Below are 22,375 nucleotides of genomic sequence, written 5' to 3'. Positions count from 1 at the left end.
GTTGCTGTTGCCGCGTGATTTTTCATATGCCGCCAGGAGGCGGCGGTTTTCGTCAGTAGATGTAGAATATCATTTGCTATCGAAAAACCAAGCATCTATGATTTTTTTAATAAAGGAACACTGTAAATATCCCTTGTGTACTAATTTTCTGTCTTATATTTCCGTAATGTCTTGTTCTTGTTCAACGAAGTTTACAAGTATGAACATATAAACCGGGCTTAGACGTTTACATGTGGCTGTGAGTATATAAGACTATTGTGCAATATTAATTTTACTTTGGCCGGGTGGCTGAATCGAGTCACAGACAGACAGACGGACAGACAGACATACAGACAGACCAAAATTTCTGGGTTTAAGTAGCCCAAGAAAGACTATCGTCTTAAAAAAAAACCGGGTTCCCAGTGTAGCAGCCGTATGCGTTACTACCGCGCTTCATCCACATGTGCACGTGCTGGCAGTGATGGAAGAAAAGTTGATATAGTGCGTGCAGTGCGACACGTGAACGTAATGGCCCGTGAGTAGAACAGGCGCGCCTCAGACGGCCGTAGCCCTCATTCTAGGGAAGCTGTGGTGTGTACCACTAATCTGCTTGTTGAAGCAGTAGGCTCCAAAATACGGAAGGAGAGCGAATGAAGATACGCGAATACAATGTAGCAGCTGCGTATCGCCAGTTTTAAGTGCGCACTTTATAAGCGACCCCAAACCATCCACCGCCGGCGTCGGCGGCGTCGGCGTCCGCAGTGCTCCTCTATATTTAATAAAGAAACAGCATCCGGTGCCAGGTTTCGATCCGAGGACTTTCGGGCCGCAGCCCGACGCTCTACCGAATAAGCCACGGACGCGACGCTGATATCGGTGTCAGAACGCGCCTTATATCTTTAACGCATTCAAACTACGTCGTCAGCGGCGTGCGTTGGCGACTCAGCGGCGTTATAGCGGCTTGATAACTGCGTGGTGTACACGTGATACTACAAACCCGATGGAAGAGATGGAAGAGAAGGCGGCGAGGCGGTGGGCTGCGGGGGCCGAGCGCAAGCGCCGCAAGCGGGCCGACAACCGTGCATTCGCACTTTCACATTCTCCCCCTCGGGGAAATGCGGGGGAATTTTTTCAACTTGAATGCATGTAAGCAGACCGGTAAGTGCCCGGACAAATTGTCCAATACTTTATGACCAGCCACGTGCCAAGGGAGCGATCAACGTGCTGAATAAAGATGGTTCGATAAAAATAACTTTCCAGGGCCCTTAGGGAATTTAGAATGGGGATGGTTTGTGCGTTGCCTTGATCGGCAAGATTGCTTGCCGAGAAAACACGCGCGCACTACAGATTAGATAGATAGATAAATAGACAGATATATATATATATATATATATATATATATATATATATATATATATATATATATATATATATATATATATATATATATAGAGAGAGAGAGAGAGAGAGAGAGAGAGAGGCGGTTCGTTGTTATTACGCACACTCTACCCGCGCCAAGCAATATACCCGTCCGGCGCAGCTTATTTGCACGCTCACGTTGCATACAAAATACCAACACGACGTGCCGGTCGGCTCTTCCCGACTGCTCGCCCGCATGGCCGTGTTATTAACAAGTCACGACGCCTCCGACAAGTGCCTGTCTCGGAGGCGTCTGGTTACACGTGGCAATTACGGCGCGAGGTTTCAATTTTTCACAGTTAATGAGAAAGCGCGCACCTAGCGCGTCGGGGGCCGCAGGCCTGATTGCTGCCTCGGGCCGAAGCTTTATTTACAGCGGGTTCGCGTACGCGGAAGGCCTGCCGGGATGCGAGGCTTAATATAATGGCCTCTTGCCTATTCGCGAGGGGAGGGGAAGTGGCGGAGGCGCTCATTTCCGCAGGTAAACACGTTTTTGTGTAATGTGCGCAACACGTGAATATAGTGGCCGGGTGTCGCGCATAACATGTTACTTACTCGATCCCCGGCTGTATTGCGTAAATCAATACGGGTATAGCTTGTTTCTGTTTTGCTCATCCGTGCGGGAAGCTCTCTTTTCCCAAAGAAAGTGCCGCAGTTACCAGCGCACCACTTTTACTTTTCACTTACGAGGAAGCGCTCAGATTAGATGACGTAATAGTCACTGTGATAGCAAGAACAAGGGAGGAGAAGGTAAAAGGAAGGCTGGGCTACAGCCTAGTCTGCTGTCACGCAAATGGGGCAAGGGAGAATGGGCGAAAACGGAAAGGGAGGAAAAAAAAACAACAGCCATTACACTGTGTAAAGGTAGATGATTAGTGAAGCTTGTTAGGACTCGACTCAAGAGAAGCAGAATATAGGTGAAAGGTACGAGCAATTATTATTTATCTTGATCACTGTAAGCGGTCATTTCTGAGGATAACGCATACATACACGCGCACACTTTTAGTTTGAATCAACTTACCTTGACAATGGTATCGGTCGACAACTAATCCCTCAAAATGCACATACAAGTGGTGGGATGTTTAAGGTTGAGAGGTCGCAAATATGGATTTATTTCGAAAACGGTGCCTATTATTAACTCATATCTACTTAAGATGCCTACTCTAGTGATGAGGCGTATAAGCTTGAGGTTCATATCATGCTGTGAATGGCGTGAGGCTGTGATGGTTACGTGCTAATTACACACACGCGCATGCACACCCACACACGCACACACCCTCGCACACACACAGGCACACGCGCACGAGGATGCGCACAGACACACACGCACACACGCACACACGCACACGTCGCGATGGCTGTTTTCCAACGCCTCTCGCTGTAAGACACCTCGCGCTTCACTGACACTTCGGAAGTTTTCGTGCATCCACGTACAGCCTTGGAAGTTTTCATTCGCGGATATTAAAAATATATAAAACCTCAGCCATATCAGCTCCGCCTAAAACGGCTACTACGGAGGTGTTCTATTGTGCGAGGTGTTTTAAATCGCGAGGTGTTCCTGAAGCGCAAGCTAATAGACCTGACGACATAGCCGAAGGCAGACGGATTGGGAAATTTCAGCTCCTGGACAGCAGCGATTCCGTAAGGAGAGTCCTTCTCAGAGCCGGCTTTTAGCTTCCCGGCAAACATTCGCACGAAATGCTGGTTCCGCCTTGGGAGGGAATTCTTGTGACAACGAGCAAGCCACTACCAAAAAATGTCGGTCACTACGACAACGCAAGACGAATCAAATGGAAGGTTAAAGATGACCTCCTGGAACTAGCCAGTGGAGACAGAGACACCCCAGGATGCCTTACCCTGCATGTCTACACAGACGTCGCAGTTGAACGTAGCCGCGTCTCACTCTGCTGCTTCAACCTCGAAGACCGAAGCGCAAATGCACATCTACGCTTTGTCAAACTTCCAGCCGAGAGGTCGAGCTAAGGGCCATTCTGCTTGCCTTGACTGACGGTGCCGACAAACATCCATGCGCCCTCGGCCCTCGTGTACGAATAATAAATAATAATTTACACTGACCAAATGGACGCAATTCGAGCTTTTGGTTCAGGTAAAACTCAAATCCGCACTGTCCGCAGAGTCAAGAAATTTATTGCAGACAGCCAACAGAGTGGCCTGCAACACCAGATCCGATGAGTCCCTGGACATGAAGGGATTGAAGGCAATGAAGAGGCCCACATACAGAATCGCCTAGGAGCAACTTCGTATTCACCCTGAGCAAGTCTGGATTCCACTGATCCAGATGCGGAGGCCGACATCGACACGGAGGACGGTGCTGCTTTGGGGAGGGCCGAGCGGAAGGCCGTTCTTCAAAACAAATTTTCGGAAGACCCCAACCCGTTGCTCCCAAGATTCAGCCATAGGGCAGTAGTGCGGCTAAGACGTATGAGAACGGGCACGGTCCTTCCTCCGGATCAGTACTTCTAGTACGGATCATTACTTGTGATGGCGGGGAAACCCGTACAGCACTCCCAACTGACAGATATGTGGTACCGCGGTTCTGTGCAGTGCGCGAAAACTCCGGTGGGTATGTTCGACACTCAATGTTTCTAGAGAATGCTGCCTGAAGACACTTGGCCCGCTGCGAGCGGTTGGCTACGAACTTTTGGTCAATGAACTCGCAGCCCCACCTAACAGGGACCGCCTGCTGGACACTCTGCGGGTTTTATTCAGAGAAGCAGACAATGAGGACAGTTTTTAGCTGCCTTTTTTTTCCCTGTTGTCCCCACTTCTTACTTCCTATCCCCTTCCCGACTCTTAACCAAGGCCTCGGGTCATGTCAAGGGCACTTATCTCCCTCTTTGTTTTTTTAATAAACGTGTGTTCATTCACTCAAAAAAGAAAGTCTTTTTTCTCTTTGTCGCTTCACGCGTGCCCTTCTTTCTCCGCGTGGGACTGACCTTTCTGGCATGTGTGGTAGACTGGCGGGGCCGACCAGCTTTCGCTCCTGCCGAGTTTAGTATTTTTAATCGCGTCATTTTGCCACAGGGAATCAAAAGGATGGAGAGAGAGATGAAGAGAGAGATGAAGAGAGAGAGATAGATAGAGAGACGTCTTTAATGGGCAAGTGAGGTCAGCCAGGCCGGGCGCCAGACTTGCTACACGAAATGGGGGTGAACATGTTCAAGTTGACATATATGCATAAATACAGAGAAGCTGAATAGAAAAAAAATTGCCGCGTATCTGCTCACTTCATTGCAAATGTCGGCGAAATACGATAGTCGTCAGCGCCACTGCCAAGTAAATGCCTCCCTTCTCTTTTCCGCTCCCTCTCATGATGTTCCTCTCCTGTCTCACTCCTCCCAAGATAAACACGTTAGAGGCAAAAAAGTGACGGGATGCAGGTGGCTTCATGCACTACTGAATACTATATAGGCCAATCTCAAAAAGTTCAACATCTGCTTGTGGAGGACACCATGCGTCCACAGATCGGGAGGACGTCCTCGGAGATCTCCTCTGTATGTCATGTGTCGGGTTCGGGCTGGTTGGAGTCCTGGACGTGTCCCCAGGAGGTGGTACAATGTCGCTTCAGATACGGAGGCAAGGCAGTAGGGGCACGTTGAATAAGTCACTGCAGGGCTAGAAGTGCGTGTTCCACGATCAGAAAGCGTCAGTGCAACGTCCAGACAAAGAGTCTCCGGAGCGCGACCTCCCCACTTCTAGCCCTGCAGTGACTTATTCAACGTGCCCCTACTGCCTTGCCTCCGTATCTGAAGCGACATTGTACCACCTCCTGGGGACACGTCCAGGACTCCAACCAGCCCGAACCCGACACATGACATACAGAGGAGATCTCCGAGGACGTCCTCCCGATCTGTGGACGCATGGTGTCCTCCACAAGCAGATGTTGAACTTTTTGAGATTGGCCTATATAGTATTCAGTAGTGCATGAAGCCACCTGCATCCCGTCACTTTTTTGCCTCTAACGTGTTTATCTTGGGAGGAGTGAGACAGGAGAGGAACATCATGAGAGGGAGCGGAAAAGAGAAGGGAGGCATTTACTTGGCAGTGGCGCTGACGACTATCGTATTTCGCCGACATTTGCAATGAAGTGAGCAGATACGCGGCAATTTTTTTTCTATTCAGCTTCTCTGTATTTATGCATATATGTCAACTTGAACATGTTCACCCCCATTTCGTGTAGCAAGTCTGGCGCCCGGCCTGGCTGACCTCACTTGCCCATTAAAGACGTCTCTCTATCTATCTCTCTCTCTTCATCTCTCTCTCCATCCTTTTGATTCCCTGTGGCAAAATGACGCGATTAAAAATACTAAACTCGGCAGGAGCGAAAGCTGGTCGGCCCCGCCAGTCTACCACACATAAAGTGTTTGGGGAAGGCAACTACAGAAATTCACCATCGTCATCAACTCTCCTATCACATGGCGGCATGAATGAGCAGCAGCGCAACGTGTAAGAGACAGATCGAAGCCATTCGAAAAAGCCTTAAGGTGGATCGCAAAGCAAAGCGTTTCCAGCGGCAAGATTGCAAAGCGTTTCTACAACACGAGGCGAAACTAGGTGCCTAAAGCATTCAGCTGGACATTCGTGCTGTTGCACGAATAAGTGCTTAGGAGTCTTCGGATTTATTTTTTCGAAAAAGGTGTCGTAGTTACACGCAGGTCACTTTTACTTACCCTCGGAAGAAAGTAAAAAAGATGGAACATAAAGAAATCGTTATTATAACTTGGACTGCATGAGTTTAAAACGACTGTGATACTTTCCTTAAACATCATTCAGGACATAGAGACTCCCTTTTTTACACTCGTACATAAAAAGCACTACCGGAGCGTGCCATCCCAGCCACGCTGGCATACGATCACTCACAGTGCTTTCTTGCACGAACATAACCTGGGCGAGATCATCCTAGTCTCATTTCCCACACGTATACGTAAAGGAATAGCTGAGACGAGAGATGGCAGCGACCAAGGATGAAGAGAACTCTAAAAAGGGGCTCGCTAGTTTTGGGCCAAGCGGGGGCCCAGCTGTCCCAAAGCAACATTGAAAAGCCATCTTAATTTAAAAAAAAATGCTGCGAGGGGGGGGGGGGTTGTCTTAAAGGGTATTTCTATTCCCTAAGCGGCGCATGAACTGCATTTTGTTTATTGTTTACAAGGCGTTGGGCAGTGACCTACCCAGCAAAACGAAGAATGCCGAATCCTCCCTATTTACTTAAGAAGGCCATACGCGTTATCAGGAGGACGATTTCACTCATACAAAACTTTCCACTAAAAAAAAAAAAAACATTTCACTCTTTCCAACCCAAGCAGTTAGTACGGAAACCCAAGACTGCCTCCTCATCAAGGGCTCTGTTTAGTAGTGCCTCAAATGATTACTGGTTGTGTCGAAAGCCAATCACTAAAGATGGCGCTAGTTACACGCAAAAACTGGCATCGCAGAATGTGGTTGCCTAAATAACCTTAAAGATACCAACGCGTGGAAATCTCACGCACGCGATGTTTGCACGGTTAGCTGCAACACACGAGGGAGTGGGTTCCAGTAATATATTACGGAAGCCTAACCAGCCAACGCGCATACTCTAACCCCTCACACGGCGTCAAAACACACAGTGTAATGCCGAACCCCTTCTATGACGTGCCGTCCGGCTGCCTTGATAAACAGCCCCGAACGCAATCCCGCAAACTGGTATCGGGATAATACCCATACTATATACAACGCACGCACCGCGTTTGACTAATAGTTGGGGAACGCCGTGCACGTCACAATCAATACAGCCGCGATGAACGAACCAATTCTTGCACATGCTCCGGGCAACGTGCTTTATGATGCGCGGCCCCACGGATAAACTAACCTATGCATAACCATCATAATCGTCTATCGATCCGCCGGCGCTGTGCATTGCAAACGCGCAACGCTGAAGACTAGTAGCAATTAGGATCAGCGTAATTATTAATAGTCGCACGCACTTCATCACTGTCTTCAGCCCGGGTAGATCGCCTCATCCATTACATCCCTGCGGCGCGCCGATAGAGTTGAACTGTACCAGCACACACAGAGTCAGGGCATGCATGAATCACGGCTAGACTAATGGTCTTGCACGCCGTCAAAGAGACCCCGAAAGCCGGCCAATAAATTCCGGGCTGCTCCCACCGGCAGTACACAACCAGTCCACAGTACGTCCCAAGTCTGCAACGAGCGGGGGGGATGCTGTTCGAATATTGGCTTCGATATGGATGATTCTCTCGCCACCGGAATCCATAACGCCGCGCTACGGGCGCGCTCAGATGGCTTTCTGCGAATTCTTTCTTGCAGAGAACGTTCCCACGCACACACCTTTTTGCGCCGTCTTGCAGCGGTTTATCGAATGCCTGAGCCATAGCCGATCCGGTTCGTCCAAAGGGGGACTTATCCGATCCGATTAAGGCGGTGGGACGGAGATAAAAATCAGGGTAACCGCACGTTGCATTTCGATTGGAGGGCCGGTTGGGACTTCCGTATCTCGGTAAATCTTCGCGGGGCTCGGTGTGAGTCGTAACGAATGACGATGTACTTAAATTGACGCGAACAGGCGCTTCAGTTCCAGCGGTGTCTCGAATTGTGCTTTTCGTGCACGTTCGTTTTGAATATGCGGTTAAGATTTCGGGCGAATGACACGCGATTTCGAGTTTTCCTGGAACAGGAGCTGAGGACGTTACGTTGGTCCCACTCCTGATCGTTACTGACCATATTACGCCTCATCATCGTGTCGTTAGTGAGAGGTGCGACAATGTTAGCGCGACAGACCTCATGCATTCAAATCGAACCAGTCTGTACAAGCGCAAAGCCGAGCGTACTCTCAATGGCGTACCACTGAAAACTCAGATACTTCCCAGACACTCGGGGCCAATTCATTGTTCTTCTTGCCATGGTTTTAAGGTGAAAACCTTTAGTTGTGCCGGCATTGCGCGAAAAGCCGGCGTCGTCGTCGTTGTTGTCGTAAGGCAGAGAAAATGGCTGCCAATGTAATGCTTAAATAAAAATGCATTTGAGTGTGAAATTCAATTGAACATGGGTTTCGAGAGTAGGATCCGAGTGCGTTACCACAACTGTATGTTTCCTGAGCGCGTTGCGAACAGCGGAACAATCGTTAACCCAGTGCGTGCCATCCGTGTCTGTATTCTCCCATTGTGTAGCGTCTTGTGCATTGTGTAGCATTGTGTAGCATAGTTTTTGAAGTGGAAACACTAGTTCCCACTTCAAAAACTATGAACCAACTGGCCCAGCGTTCTACCTTAGTCACCTTTTTGTACTGCATGTTTAAAGAACACGGACGGGGAAGAGGAGGGGGGGGGGGTGGCGGAGGGGGAGCACCCTACCGAAATAAACATGCGCGGTACAAAGCAAAGCGGCGCCGCACTCAGCACAGCTCCAGAAACTGATCGGAACGGCGGCCAATTTGCGCCCAAGTGCTAATGAGCCCGACGCCTTGCGGCGCACAATTACCCCGGATTGCGTGCCATATTGCTCGTTCCGGCTGTTTCGCCGTCCTGCACCGAGCTTGGCACGTAAACTACACGCTTCATTGATTTGGGCATGCCAATGGACTCCATTATCTACTCAGCGCGCCATATTTCCCCGCACCCTGGGCGGCTGCATTCCGCGTATAACAATTAAGAGCCTCGTTAATCGGGTCGGCGCCAATACGTGTTCCTTGCACTATGTCTCGCAGATTCCCACTCGAATCGTGTCGTAAGCATGGATTCCTGGTCTGTAGACCATATGCAGTAATAACTCTATAATAATGAGTATATATTCTAGATATTATGGGGTTAAATGCGCGAAAACTACACCCGGGCCATGAGGCGCGCCGTAGTGGAGGGCTCCGAATTAATTTTGACCGCCCTGGTATCTTTAACGTGCGCCTAAATCTCGACCCACCGGCGTTTTCCCTTTTTGCTTCCATCTGAAAATCAGCCACCACGCCCGGAAGCGTGTTTCCAAACGCTTCGCTCCACAGAGCACCCACGTGACACGTGTGATGTCACTGCGCGGTGTATTCTTTTGAGCGCCTGCTAAAACGAGCCCACCGTTCGGGCTCTGTATTCTCGATGTACAGTACTGCGTACTGGCGCTGACGGCTTGGGTTCGAGCCCCAGCAGGTCTATTTCTTAGTGTTTTTTTCATTGCTTAATTTCTTTCTATATATTTCTAAGCTCAAATTTACGCGTTGTTTCTGTTAATAATGGTGATTTCATATGTTTTAGGTCGCTTTAGGTTTGGGGTGCAGCCAGTGATCGTTAAATTACCGATCTCCACCGCGCGAAAAGACATGTCATGGGTGCCCTGTGCAGTGAAGCGTTTGGAATTACGGCGCCCGGAATACCACCAGGGACCTTGAGCTCAGCCACTGAGGCAAGTGATTGTCATTTCGGTCAGCCTAGGCTTATTGGGTTGCCAAACGGTGGAAACATTTGTGCATTGGAAGCATAGTTTGGTTACGCCCAAAGTTTTCTTGCATCGATTTTTTGAACTGGTGTCACGTCACGGGCACTAACCATGGCAACGAAAACTTTTGCCAACAGTGTTCTGAGTTCAATTCAAAGTGAGTTTCATTGATAAACAAGATAAATATGCGAATAGTATAATATTGTTGCCGAAAAACGAGTGTATTTTTGACATTATGTTTTGCAGCGAAAGCACAGGCCCCTCGCAACACTCATGGGGAACGAGGGGGCGAGAGCCCGGCGATGATAACAAATAGTGACGAAGATGATGATGACAGCGGCGTGTCGCCCCAAATTGTACTACTCTCGTCGAGTGTCTTTACCACTTGCGCACGTATATGCACACGTAGTAACAATATACAGTAGAACTTCGGTTATACGTCCTCGGATTTTACGAGAACCCTGGTTTTACGACAACCCGGGTTTTACGGCGGCCTAGTCGGCTACCGGCGAAATCGCCGTAAAAACAATGCCTTAAAAGTCTTGGTTATCGGAAGCGAGTTCAGGCCCGACCCACGTTATCCTACGGCACGCGAAGCGCGCGACTGACCGGCGGACGAACTGGAAGTGCCGCGGGCCTGTTCCGCGGACCTTGAGCCCGGTCAATCGGATCTCTCCGTATGAACCCTTCCCCGCCAGAGTGTGATGAATGCCACGTACCGATCAATCAAGAGCACATGTTATGGCTATGCCCCAAGGTAGATAGAAGCAGTATCCGCAGGGAGTGGCTGACTCAACCGGCCACGCTAGAGCAGCAGCTATCGTTGGCAAGCTTTGTCCAAAAGACTATAGGCACTCCGCCTTCCCGGCAAGACCCGTGGAAGACCAACTAATGAGGAATTCCAGTGGCCCCCTGGAATGAGGAGGCCTTAGCCTAGAGGGCAAATAATCTCTCTCTCTCTCTCTCTCAGGCACAGCTTTCTTCTCCGTCTCATCTTTCGTTCTCTTCCCTCCAGTAGCTGCCCGCTCGTCGGCCCAAAAGCTTTCTTCCTCTCCCCACTATCGTCTTTGCTGGTTGCGCAGCGGTAGCAAGGGCAGTGTGCAGTGAAGGGCTCATTTCCACTCAGCAGTGGTCCGCCAACAAGGTTATTTTGACAGCTTCCACACGGGTTTGCGTGATCGTGGGGTGCTATGATTCCCACTTGCTAGCGGGAATCGCGACAGTGGACTGCGGTGCAAGGTTTATTGGCTCCTGCAGTTGGTTATTCTTTCTGCATTTACTTTTTGGTTGATTTGGGTTCGCGATTCCCGAAACGCATTATTTTGTAGTTTAAATTAAAGTTTCTTGCAAATCCGTCACGCTAAATTGATTTTTAGGTGTCATTGTTGTTCGGATTTTACGACGCCCGCAGTTTACAACGTTTTTTCACGGTCCCGAAAAAGTCGTATAATCGGGGTTCTCTGCACACATGCGAACATTTCAACCCTTGGGGCGCGTTTTGACAGGAATACCACCCCCCTATCGCCATCCCAATCCCTTACCACTTATTAAGCGGAGGGGCAACAACATTTTTGCTTAGGTCGTCCCACCCTTCCTACCCTCACAAATCTCTCAGCACGGAGGAAGCTGTAGGATTTCCTTAGCTATAAATTCCCCCCCCCCCCAAGCTATACTAAACGCAGGTTACGTAGCCACCCACTTCTCTGTACCATATTGTCTGGGAATGTCAACTAATACCAGATCTTCCCCCCATCCCCAACCCCGCACGCGAGCAGTGGGAGAGAACGCTGGCTAGCTCCAGTCCTGAAACGTAGCTTTTGCTAGCGGAAAGATGCGAAGACAGTCGGCCGTACCAGTGGAGTGTTGGACTGAAAACCCCGACCGCAAGTATGCTCACTTCAACTCTGATAAAAATTTCGCTTCCTCCCTATCTCACACACACAGATATCTGCCCACTGTGCAAAGCTACGCGCTCCTTTATCACGTAACAGGCCAGCCCGAACATCTACGTAGATCTTCCAATCTCCATACCAAGCCATTGGATAAGGACCCCCCTTACCTCACGCATGAGGTGCCGTCATACAAGCATCTTCAGCCTGCACCCCGGAGCGGCTGCAGCGCTGGCGCCATGTCGCGGAAAGAGGGCAGGGATAAGCGTCTAGTAGACACTGAATTTTTCGGGCAAGTTCCTCTCATCTAATGGTCTAGCGAAACTCTGGGACGGCAGCTGATGAATCACTGCAGATGCTGCACTCCTTTAAAGCCTCGAAGACTGCGTAGTTGCGTGTACCAGCGCATTCCACGCTGCGAAAAGCTCCGCTAGGGCGTATGGCCCAAGCTGCTCGTAACTAGTTTGGCTACCATGTTCGGACAAAGCATGCAGAAGCGGTGTCATGAAGAGTATCAAAGGCCTTGTCGTCGACGAGTATTGGCGTGGGCGAATAGCTGACTTGGTCGGGGGCAAACCGAATCCAATCAAAATAATCCAATCCAATCAAAACAAGCCAATCAAAGCAGCGCTCGAACAACCTATATATGCTATTTTCCGCTACTAAGTAATCTCTGAAGGTTGGCCCACACTACCTGGTCGGACGCCAAGTCCCCATTCACCGCAACACTCGAAAAATCTTAAAATTTGCCTAGCAGCCGCACCGTCGTTCTCCAATGCACACGGGCACCAGCGGAGGCCACGGCGAGAAACGCGTTCTAGAAGGCCAGTTATGGCGAATGCCGTCACATCGTCCAACATGGCAGCGCCCAGCTAGGGCACCGCCCTGTAAACCGTCTATATGTGGAGCGATAAACTCCGTGGGTCGTGTCCGTGGGTGAGCATTGAGTGGGTATATACCACGGCGAGGGGCGTTGTGAGCGTCCCCACCTTTCCGTGATGTTTCCGCCAGCGTGCCGAAGCCAGATTCGCTGTTTCAGCTAATTTCACAGGCATAGGACTGGATTTTGGATTGGATTAGAAAACATTTATTGAGCATAAAATGGGGTGGCTTTCTCTAGAACTGACTTGTTCACACAAAAAAGAACTGGCTTTAATTATTTTATGTGAACAAGTACACAAAGAGGTGAAGATATTACGTGCGCCTACTTGAATAACCGAGATCTAACGGCCTTCTTTTTCAGCTTCGCAGAAACAATTTAAAAGGTAGAAAGGCGGGTGGGTCTTCCGCAATTTGCGATGGAACGAGCCTTTGACCATACTTGGAATCAATGTTCGGCATACCGCCAGAAATACTGCAATTCCACTGCCATTTTTAAAAAATACCAGGCATTCGAAAGTTGATTGGCAGAGAAAAGTACTTCTAAACATGAACCTTATCGTTGTTCTCATAAGCGGGTGGCAAAGTTTACGCAAAAATAACCTTCTGCATATATTGTGCATAAATAACTAGAATTGAGATGTTTAAATTCTCCTCGTCAAGAGTTGAAACAAGGGTGGACTTTGATGTGGGCATCAGTACTCTGTAAAAACGTCAGTTTTTAGGTGGCAAAGAAGTTCCCGTTACTAAGATGACGCGCCAGCAAGCAAAAACCAACCAACCGGCCGACGGCGTTTCTTTTATGCGACTGCTACATTCTCTGGTTGAAATGGGTGTCTTGAAGCGACGATGCTCTTGCGGTATCAAAAGCATGGATCGTGATCCTGCTGTTCTTTTCTATAAAATACAATGCTATTGTAAAAAGCAGATCGGGAGAGACGACAAAGCTAAGCGCATCATCTATTTCTCGTTACGCCGGAATCACGAAAGCGCGCTATTCAAATTTAGAACCTGTACTTCGTCTTTTCATTCGCCGGAATATTTAAAACAGCGGGCGGAATTCTCTCCGTGGGTCTCTATACAGTCCGGTACGGCACATGCACGCGTTGAACGAACACTCTATATGTATACGACAAAGCCAAATCGATCTCGCATGCCTGTCCGCGTCTTATCTAACCGGCGCCCGCAACACGGTAGAACGACGTCTCAAATGTAAAGCAGAGTAAAGCCACAGCTATAGCTGCTGCTGTTGCAGTAACATAAGTTCCCACAGGCCGAGCTTAACCTGCAACGCGTGTTACACGATTGCACACGCCATTCGCACTGTGACGCAAACATGTCCAATTTTCGCTTCGCCCCACAGCTTCGACGGATATTCGATAAAGCTTTGTCTCCGCTCAGTTTCGCCACCTTCGGACTTGGCTCTAATCCTATGCGGACGGCCAAAGCAGCTCCTGGCCCGACTGGAAGGCGCGTCGTTTTTTCTTTATTTCTTTCTTTTCCGAGGATATAGACTTTCGAGGTGATGAATCACGGCGCGAAGATTAAAGCGCGGCGCGAGGTTTAGCGCGCAATTACCGCGCGCCGCCACAACTCGCCGCGGCCGCCGTCTCTAGCGTACGCGCGCGCGCACGAATCCTTTAATCCTTTATCCCCGCTTAAAGGTGCGTAAGTCGGCCAATCAAGGCTGCTTGCTTTGCATGCGGCGGCGGCCGTGGATTAGGAAAGCGCGGCCGACGCGAGATGAATCAAGCGTCGGCGAGCGTCTATAGTGATTCGAGCGGGGTTCGATAATGAGCGCTGCTCGCTTGCGCGTGCCTAGTTTTCTAAATTTGAGGGTAGTCATGGGAGAGGCCTTGGAGGTGTTTTTAATGCGGAGGGAATATTAAACGACGTTCAAGGTGGCTGAAGAAAGGAGCGATGCGACTAATGCGCCGGTCTGGTCTATTGTGTGGGATCTTTTCTTACACCTGAAGTCGCGGCCGGGATTAAATGATTTCTCTCGTTGCTGGCGCACTAAACCTTTGTTAGCGATGTTTTCGACGCATCCCCGATATCACGGCGAGGCTGGAAGTATGAAAAGGAGCTCGTTGCCCGAGCTGTGTGTATGGCGGCTATGCTCGCGGAATTGTAAATCAATTTGTTCAGTGAGCAACCGGTGGTCTGTAATTCTTCCAGGCGAACATTGCGTTATATGAGATTTAACACAGCGGTGAAACATCGGAAGTTAAACGGGGCATCCTTCTCAGCAAACAACACCGGGTGCAGGCGTTCCTGGCACGCGAACCAATGCTACGTGTAGGAATGGATTTATTCACCTGATAAGGTGAATAGTGCACTTCATATGCGAAAAAAAATGGCTGCCGATTACGATACTCCCTAATGCGATATTTGGGAGCAGCTGTTTAGCTGTCTTGACTATGCAAAATATGTCGAAGCAACGAATTTCAGGCGGGCGTACTTGTATGGTTGCAGAAAACTTGTATTTGCAGTGGCTGACGAAGCACATGCACGGTTTGCTTCGCTCATTGTTCAGCACTCACTCGGGGTTCTGGCGTCAGCGGTGCTGGGCCTCCGCTCTGGCAGCTCGCGTAGCTGCAGCGGCAGACGAAGCGCATGGCCGGCGCCCTCACTCGCAGTTCAGCACTCACTCCTGATGGCTGCAGTGCGCTGAGGCAGCACTCACTCGTCGGTTCTCTCGACGACAGCTATGGTGAGCCTCTGCGGCGGCGGCGCGCAGTGCGTCTCAGGAAGGGACCGGGAACTGCGTCTTCAGCGAACTCACATAATCGTCACGCGCACGCCCCCGTCAAGTTTTCGCCAAGCGTCGCGCAGTCGAGCGCCTCGAGCGGGTACAGCATACTGCCCCTCCCCCCCTCCCCCTCCCCCCGCCCCCGCACACTTTCGAAGAAGCGTCTCCCGCCGCACACGGTGGACCGCCCTCCCCTCATCCCCAGTGAATTTCCTTTCCTTTTCGCACCAGCCTTTTTCTTCGCTTTCTTTCACTCTTCGGTCTTGCCATCGTTGTCTCGGTAACGACGACGGCAACGCGGCTCAGCCCACGGACGGGCGCCAGAGGGCTGCGTCCTAAAATAAAATCAAAGTGCGTAGTAACCAGATGCAGAGCATTTATTTTTACCGGCCGCACAAACCAGTCTAGGGTCGCGGTGGTTGATTAGCACGACAATTTCGCAACTTTAGCATGCTCGGAGGAGACGTCGACTCAGTTGGCCGTGAAAACGAGAAAAAGAACAAAACAAGAGCAACAGCGCCATAAATGAGATTATAGCATTCGGGATTCCCTTCCGTGCTACTGTTTACAACGTAATTAAGTGTTGAAGCTGGTCTGTGTACCTTAATTGTCAAGAATCCCACGATATAAAAAAAAAAGAAACAGTTTGAAATTCCCCCGCAGCTCGCAAATTGGAAAATAACATCTTTTAAAGTTTTTTCATTAAACTTTAGACTATCGGAGACATTGCGAAGAAGTGGCAGTGATCCCAATTTGCCGAGGCTCACTTCGATTCAACAAAAAGGAGGAAAAAAAGGGCACTGGAAATAGAACAGAGAAACAACTGCTTGACTAGTTCATTTACTCTCACGAGAAAAAGTCTGAGCACTGAATAAGCATTTCGACCAAACCTATTCGCAACTCTTATTCGCAAATATGAAAAGATACCGCACTTCTCTTATGCCAGTGCTACACGGCGACTTTCAATTGACAATTGAACACTCGCCTGCTAATGCGCCTGTGCATTTACAATGGGACACTCGATAGACAATTGGTTCAACGGCCTTCGGAGGGCCTTTGAAACGGCCGTGTAGCACAGGTATTAGACGGAATTCGCACGCCACACCCATCAAATGCCATGTCCCCCAACATTTGCAAGAGCATGCACGTGAAGATGTCATTGGGTGTAAATCACGCCCGATACCGCTGTAACCACCCGGAGAAAATGCTATTTCTTCGCCTATGATCAAGCAAAATTATTCTCCGGACAAACTTCCGACTGCGTGGGATGACAGCTGGATAAATTGCGGGCATAAATTGTCGTTCCTAAGGCGCCACTCGCTGGAGTGCGAAGAAAGGCCGGAGAATAGCATAACGCACCCGTTTATAGCTTGCGAAGGGGCCTCGAAAATTAAAAAATGGATGGATGCTCTCAACCTTTCACCTTCTGTTGGCTTTGCAAAAAAAGAAAAAAAAAGAATGCAGAAAGAAATTGTGCCGGCGGTCACTTTGTAGTACAACTGAAAAATTGCACAGTTGCGTCCGCTTCTAGAAACAAAACACAAAAGGAAGCAAAATCGTTTAATAAACACGAAATGAATGCTTTCGCCCTGTACGGCACCAGAAAGGCCACGCCTCAATTTAAAAGCCGGAGAAGCGAAGGCGGACTCACGAATAAATGAGAGCGAACGTGTATTGAAACGTCGGAAGGCGTAGAAGTGGGGTTCACACCCACAATAGCGCATTTAAAAGCGGAACTACTCGCGTGGATAGACGTTGAGCGCTATTCTTTTTTTTCTTTCCGGTTCCGCCAGGGGCGCCGAATATATCAGGAACTATAAATTCGAAACTCAGAAATCAAAGAAAACAAAAACTCTGTCGAGCCGTCACATTTCCGTTTACGTGTTCGTTCGAACGCACTTTCCCTAATACCCTCCTTGATTAAAATAGGCAACTCCAGCGCCCGCCAATTCTTATCAGTTGGTTTAGTAGCTCTGATTTTTTGGTTTCTCGTGCCCACCTCTCTCGAATACTGGTGGGCTTACTTACTTGCTCGCACCAGAGAGAGAGAGAGAGAGAGAGAGAGAGAGAGAGAGAGAGGAGAGAGAGAGAGAGAGAGGAGAGAGAGAGAGAGAGAGAGAGAGAGAGAGAGAGAGAGAGCAGAAGTTTTGGACCCATTTGCTCTGCAGGTAGCGTCCATTTATTAGCGAAAGTTTCCAACAACCTCCCCCAATCTCCCGTCGCTGGCCCCTCACTTGGCGGGTATATATGACGTATACACGCACCATACACGCGTAGAGGATGTCCAAAAGGGGCGCAGCGCACAGGTAAATTGCTGCCGCATGTCGACGCCACTTTCAGCACTACTCGCGAAAAAGAATAATCGATCGCAGTCGGAAAGAAAGAGGGAGAGAGAGACGCCGACGCCAAAAAGAAAGCGAAGCAATAAACGGATGAAGCGTCGAGTTCAAAAAGGGAGCACGGCCAAATTGAGCGCCGTACACGCGTAAGCGGCCCCTCGTAACCGGAATACACCTATAAGGAATCTCGGCGGGACGTCGCGGGTCTTAGCGCGCCGCTGATGGGAAGAATGCGAGAGCTGGGCTCCGAGAAGCCGTATGCGGAACTCGTATACCCGCTGTGAAGCGATACGATTAATGGGGCCTTTTAATGTGAGCGGTAAAAAACAAAAGGCGACGCTTTATGCCTGCGCAGCTTCGCACGACCGCTGTTGAAGGACGGCGCATATACCCGTGTGTACCTGTTCGCTCGTCTTCCTCTTTCATGGTCTCGGTTTTTTATGCGGGTCGTACAATCACTACTATATTTCTTTTTGGCTGGCAGCAGAAGACTTCATCATACGAGGAACATATTCACTAGCTTCGTTCCAAGTATAGGTCCTCACTCAATTTTTTCCCGGTCATCATCGCACTGAGAATGTTTATCATAACAAAACGCTAGCAGGTTCGATCGACACCAAATTCGTTGGGTCCCAGGCAGTCCAATCGTCGGATAGAGCGAAATGAAGTTTTAATAAAATTAAGCAGCTCAGCTTACAGGTTGACTAACTTGCTACGTCGTAGCAAGTTAGTCGTCGTAGATGCGCTGATGATGAACTTGCTACGTCCGATGGAAATTAAAATAATGCGGAAGAACGCGCGCACGCACGCACACAGGTAAAACGGTCATACGACGGCAGACTATTTACACATACTGTACTGTGGAGTTCAGGTTATGGAAGAAGTGTCAACAGCCCTTTGTAGGATGACATGCCGTTCCTTAAGACGCCCGTAAAAGGATTCGGACGAACAGAATAGAAAACTTCACAGTGTTTCGTTCGAATTAGTTGTGAAAACTCGCGCAGAGAATGTGCTCGAGGTATTCCTGAACGCCACCGGTCGGGAAAAGAGTGGAGATAGTACGCTGAAGCCTAATAATATGCTTCGCGTAATGTCGAACCCATGAGACGAATCTGACGAATGTCGAACCCATGAGACGAACCCATGAGACGAATAATGCAGGCCTCTGGGCGCCTGGAATCTGTTGTCTGGTTCGATTTTGCGAAGCGCCACGTAGGTTATGCTAGGGTTGGTCCATAGAAAGAGCCGCTCCGTGCCGTTGCGTGGAAGCCACTGGGGAAATGAATTCAGAAACGAAGAGTGGAAGCAGCAGATGGGTCGGCTTCGTCACTGAGAGCAACACCACGGGGGGGGGGGGGAGTGGAAACCATCTAAGGACAACAACGCGATGGTTTTTAAGGCGAAAGCCCTGTAGATAGTATTCACTGAAAAGTTTGGCCGCCAATTTCTTTGCTTGGGAACATTAAGGACAGCCACAGACATGGCCGAAGCGCCACGTACATGGCGCGGCTAGTGCCACTGCGACCACACGCCGCAAAAAAAAAAAAAAAAAAAAAAAGAAAAAAAAAAGAAAAGAAAAGCACCGGCGTGGGTCGTCTGCTCCGTTTCGACCCGATTCTCAACGGTCGTGTCAACATAGATGTTATGAATCGCACTTACATTGTACTGGAGGGAGGCATTACTTTGCGTTCGGTGGGGTAGAGTTTGGAACCTCCAACACACATCATGTGCTTAGCACGCACAAGTACCGCCATCCCACGGAGCCCGACGTAACCAGGGACGGCGCACTCACAAGGTTGCCTGTATGCGTGTCTCGCCAGTGAATACAACCTCTACTTCTCATCGAAAGCGAAAAGTGACTACAATTGTCAAACGAATGGTATCGACTCTGCAAAAGTTAGTAAAAAACAAGTCTGCATTAGTAAAAACCAAACAAAAAAACCAATTTCACACGCAAAGACTCCACCATACGTTCGGCTGCGAGGCGTGCAGGTGGGGAGGGCTAAGGATATGATTTATACCACTTGAGTTTATTTGACGTGCTCCTAAACCTAGTACGGTCATCCACACGCTTAGCTGGAACACAAGAATCGACATTAGCGTAGATCATCTCAAACATTCTGCTTAAGAACTGTATGAACGAATGTGGAGGACGTAAGTGCCGTCTTAAGCTTCAGAGACAACAGTTGTGATTAAATTACCTTACGCCAAGGTAGGATGAGGCTATAAGTGGATAAAGCACTGCTCCAGCTAGGATGGCGGACGACTGTATGCACTAATATTCTTGTTTTTCACTTCCCTGAAGACGGCAGCCTCGGCGGCACGGAATGAAATCCGCGACATTGTGCGCTGCAGCTCAACGCGTTAAACGCGTGCTACCATTCCGAATAAGTTGACCTTGGCCCGAACTCAGTGGGGGCACTTGAAGAAATGACCCAAAGCCTGTGCAAGGAAGCTTTAGTCGTATATTGGAAACACATAGTACACATACGAAGAAATACATCTCAGTGGCTAAGCCGCTGTTCTACTGAGCCCAAGGACGCGGGTGGAACTTCCGGCCGCGGCGGGCGCTTTTCAGATGGAGGCGAAAGGCGAAAAAGCGATTTCGGAGCTGGTCAAAAGTCTACAGGTGTTCAAAATTAATCCGGAGCCCTCCACTACGACGTGCCTTATAGACCAGGTGCAGCTTCCTCCCCCCTACCCCGAAACCTCCGTAATCGGAATTTTTTAGGTTTAGAACAGTTAAACAGTGAACCTCTCAGCACAGGCTGTAAAAGGCCGGAGGAGGCGGCTCTACGCGATGAATTTTTGCAGGGTGGATCTTAACCATAAGAACAAATAATTGAAGTTGATCTTGCACAGCGTAAAAAACACACGGGTCGCAAGTAATAAATAAACACCACAAACGCTGGTAAGAAATAGACACCACAAACGCTTTGGTGTCCCGTGTCCCGTGGTGGTACTCGTGTCCCGTGTGTTTTTTTACGCTGTGCAAGATGAATGTATTTCGACTCGCCCAAATTTCCGCCTTAATTGAAGTTGGATCGTGAGTGTTCGGGAAACACTCACAAAATTGTGAACGGCAACATTACGTCTGTCATTTTAAGAAAACCTGTGCAATCAATGCGCAATTCCGTACACTACACTTACGAGTCATAAAAACTTGAGTTATTACCACACACTTAGCAAGGAATATATTAAATCAATTTGAAGAGCCGCTCAAGGAAAAGTAATGGGTACCACATTGCGGGAGGGTAAAGAATTGAGTACTGGGTGTGAATTGCAAAATCGAAACCTATGCATTCTCGCTGAAACCGAGAGACAGCTAGAAGTGAATTTCTATCAGAACGACATGTAAAGGATACGCGGATAACAGTCAAAAGAGTCAAAGACTCTCAGTCGGGGGACATAAAAGTTCCACACGGTGAACTGTGTACCCAGAGCATGCAGATGAGAAAACTAAAGTGATAAGGAATGGTTTTCTTTGGTAAATTACAGGAGGGGAGCAGTGGACACATGTAAATGGTGCCATAACATGCATGACTCCGTCACTCACATGTCCAGGCCACCTTACAGTGGGAGACATGCCTGCGCAGCCCCGATGGTGGCATTAAAAAAATATCCCAGCTTCGCTGACAACGTCGCGAACGCTGATGTTAACAACGAAGCTGTCTGGCGTTCCGTAATCTCACAGCTAAGCTTTGTAGAACCTCTCTCTTCCAAATAAATGTTTATACTACCCCCCCCCCCCCCTCTCAAAGCCGGCAGATCGATTCCCGTTCGCGCCAATGCAATTTTGCCGTGCTCAACTGCTCGCGCCATCTGCTGGAGCCTTTTGTTACTTTTGAACTCGGAACACATCGACGAGGGGGAGCAGCGAGCGCTTGTATTTTTAGGTAAAAACATTTTTCAAAGTGTATTTTTTGTTCGCTATTGCAAAAATCAAGCAGACATGCATTTTTAACTAGAAGAACAATGCAGATGTCCCTTATGTACTGACCTCTTGCTTCTAGGCAAGTATACACTTTGCCACTAGACTCAGTAGTTTAGAAATGCTTTGTCTATATAAACGTCTAGTTCAGCAATTCTTTAAACTAGCAGCACGTTTGCTTGGAGCCTGCTCTCTCCTTCGATAGGCTATGCCCTCTCCACATCACTGCGCCCGCGTCACCACGGCTCGTCCCACGAAAGCCTCGACCCCGAACAGCTTCGCTTTTGAAAGGTATACCGACAAACTAAACTCGGAAGCAGCCTGTGCCCAAGGGCTACGGGAATCCTACAGGCGTTTCCGCCCCTCCCACCCCTTCTTTGTTTTTACACCAAATCATCATCATCATCATCATCATCGTCGTCGTCGTCGTCGTCGTCGTCATCGTCGTCGTCGTCATCCTCCTCATCATCATAACATCATCATCATTATCATCACCATCAGAATCTGTCGGCGTTCAGTGGCTTGGACAGTGCGCTACTAACCACAATGTTGCGGGTTTGATACCAGCCCGGAAGACGGAAAATGAACACGCTGCTGTTAACGAGATTATAACGCTAGTCGCAGATCCCCATGGATCCAGGGTAACCCGTGGCCGACATCTACGGCGCATTAATCCTAGTGTATTTATTCAACACACACTTGTCACATAACCGATATCACACGGCAAGTCTGACACCACCACGTAAAG

The sequence above is a fragment of the Haemaphysalis longicornis genome, unplaced genomic scaffold (genome assembly GCF_048455015.1).
Source record: "Haemaphysalis longicornis isolate Haplotype H1 unplaced genomic scaffold, Haemaphysalis longicornis Haplotype H1 scaffold_8, whole genome shotgun sequence".
In the NCBI taxonomy this organism is placed as follows: domain Eukaryota; kingdom Metazoa; phylum Arthropoda; class Arachnida; order Ixodida; family Ixodidae; genus Haemaphysalis; species Haemaphysalis longicornis.
The sequence above is the reverse complement of the archived record's forward strand: the minus strand, read 5'-3'. Positions refer to the sequence as shown.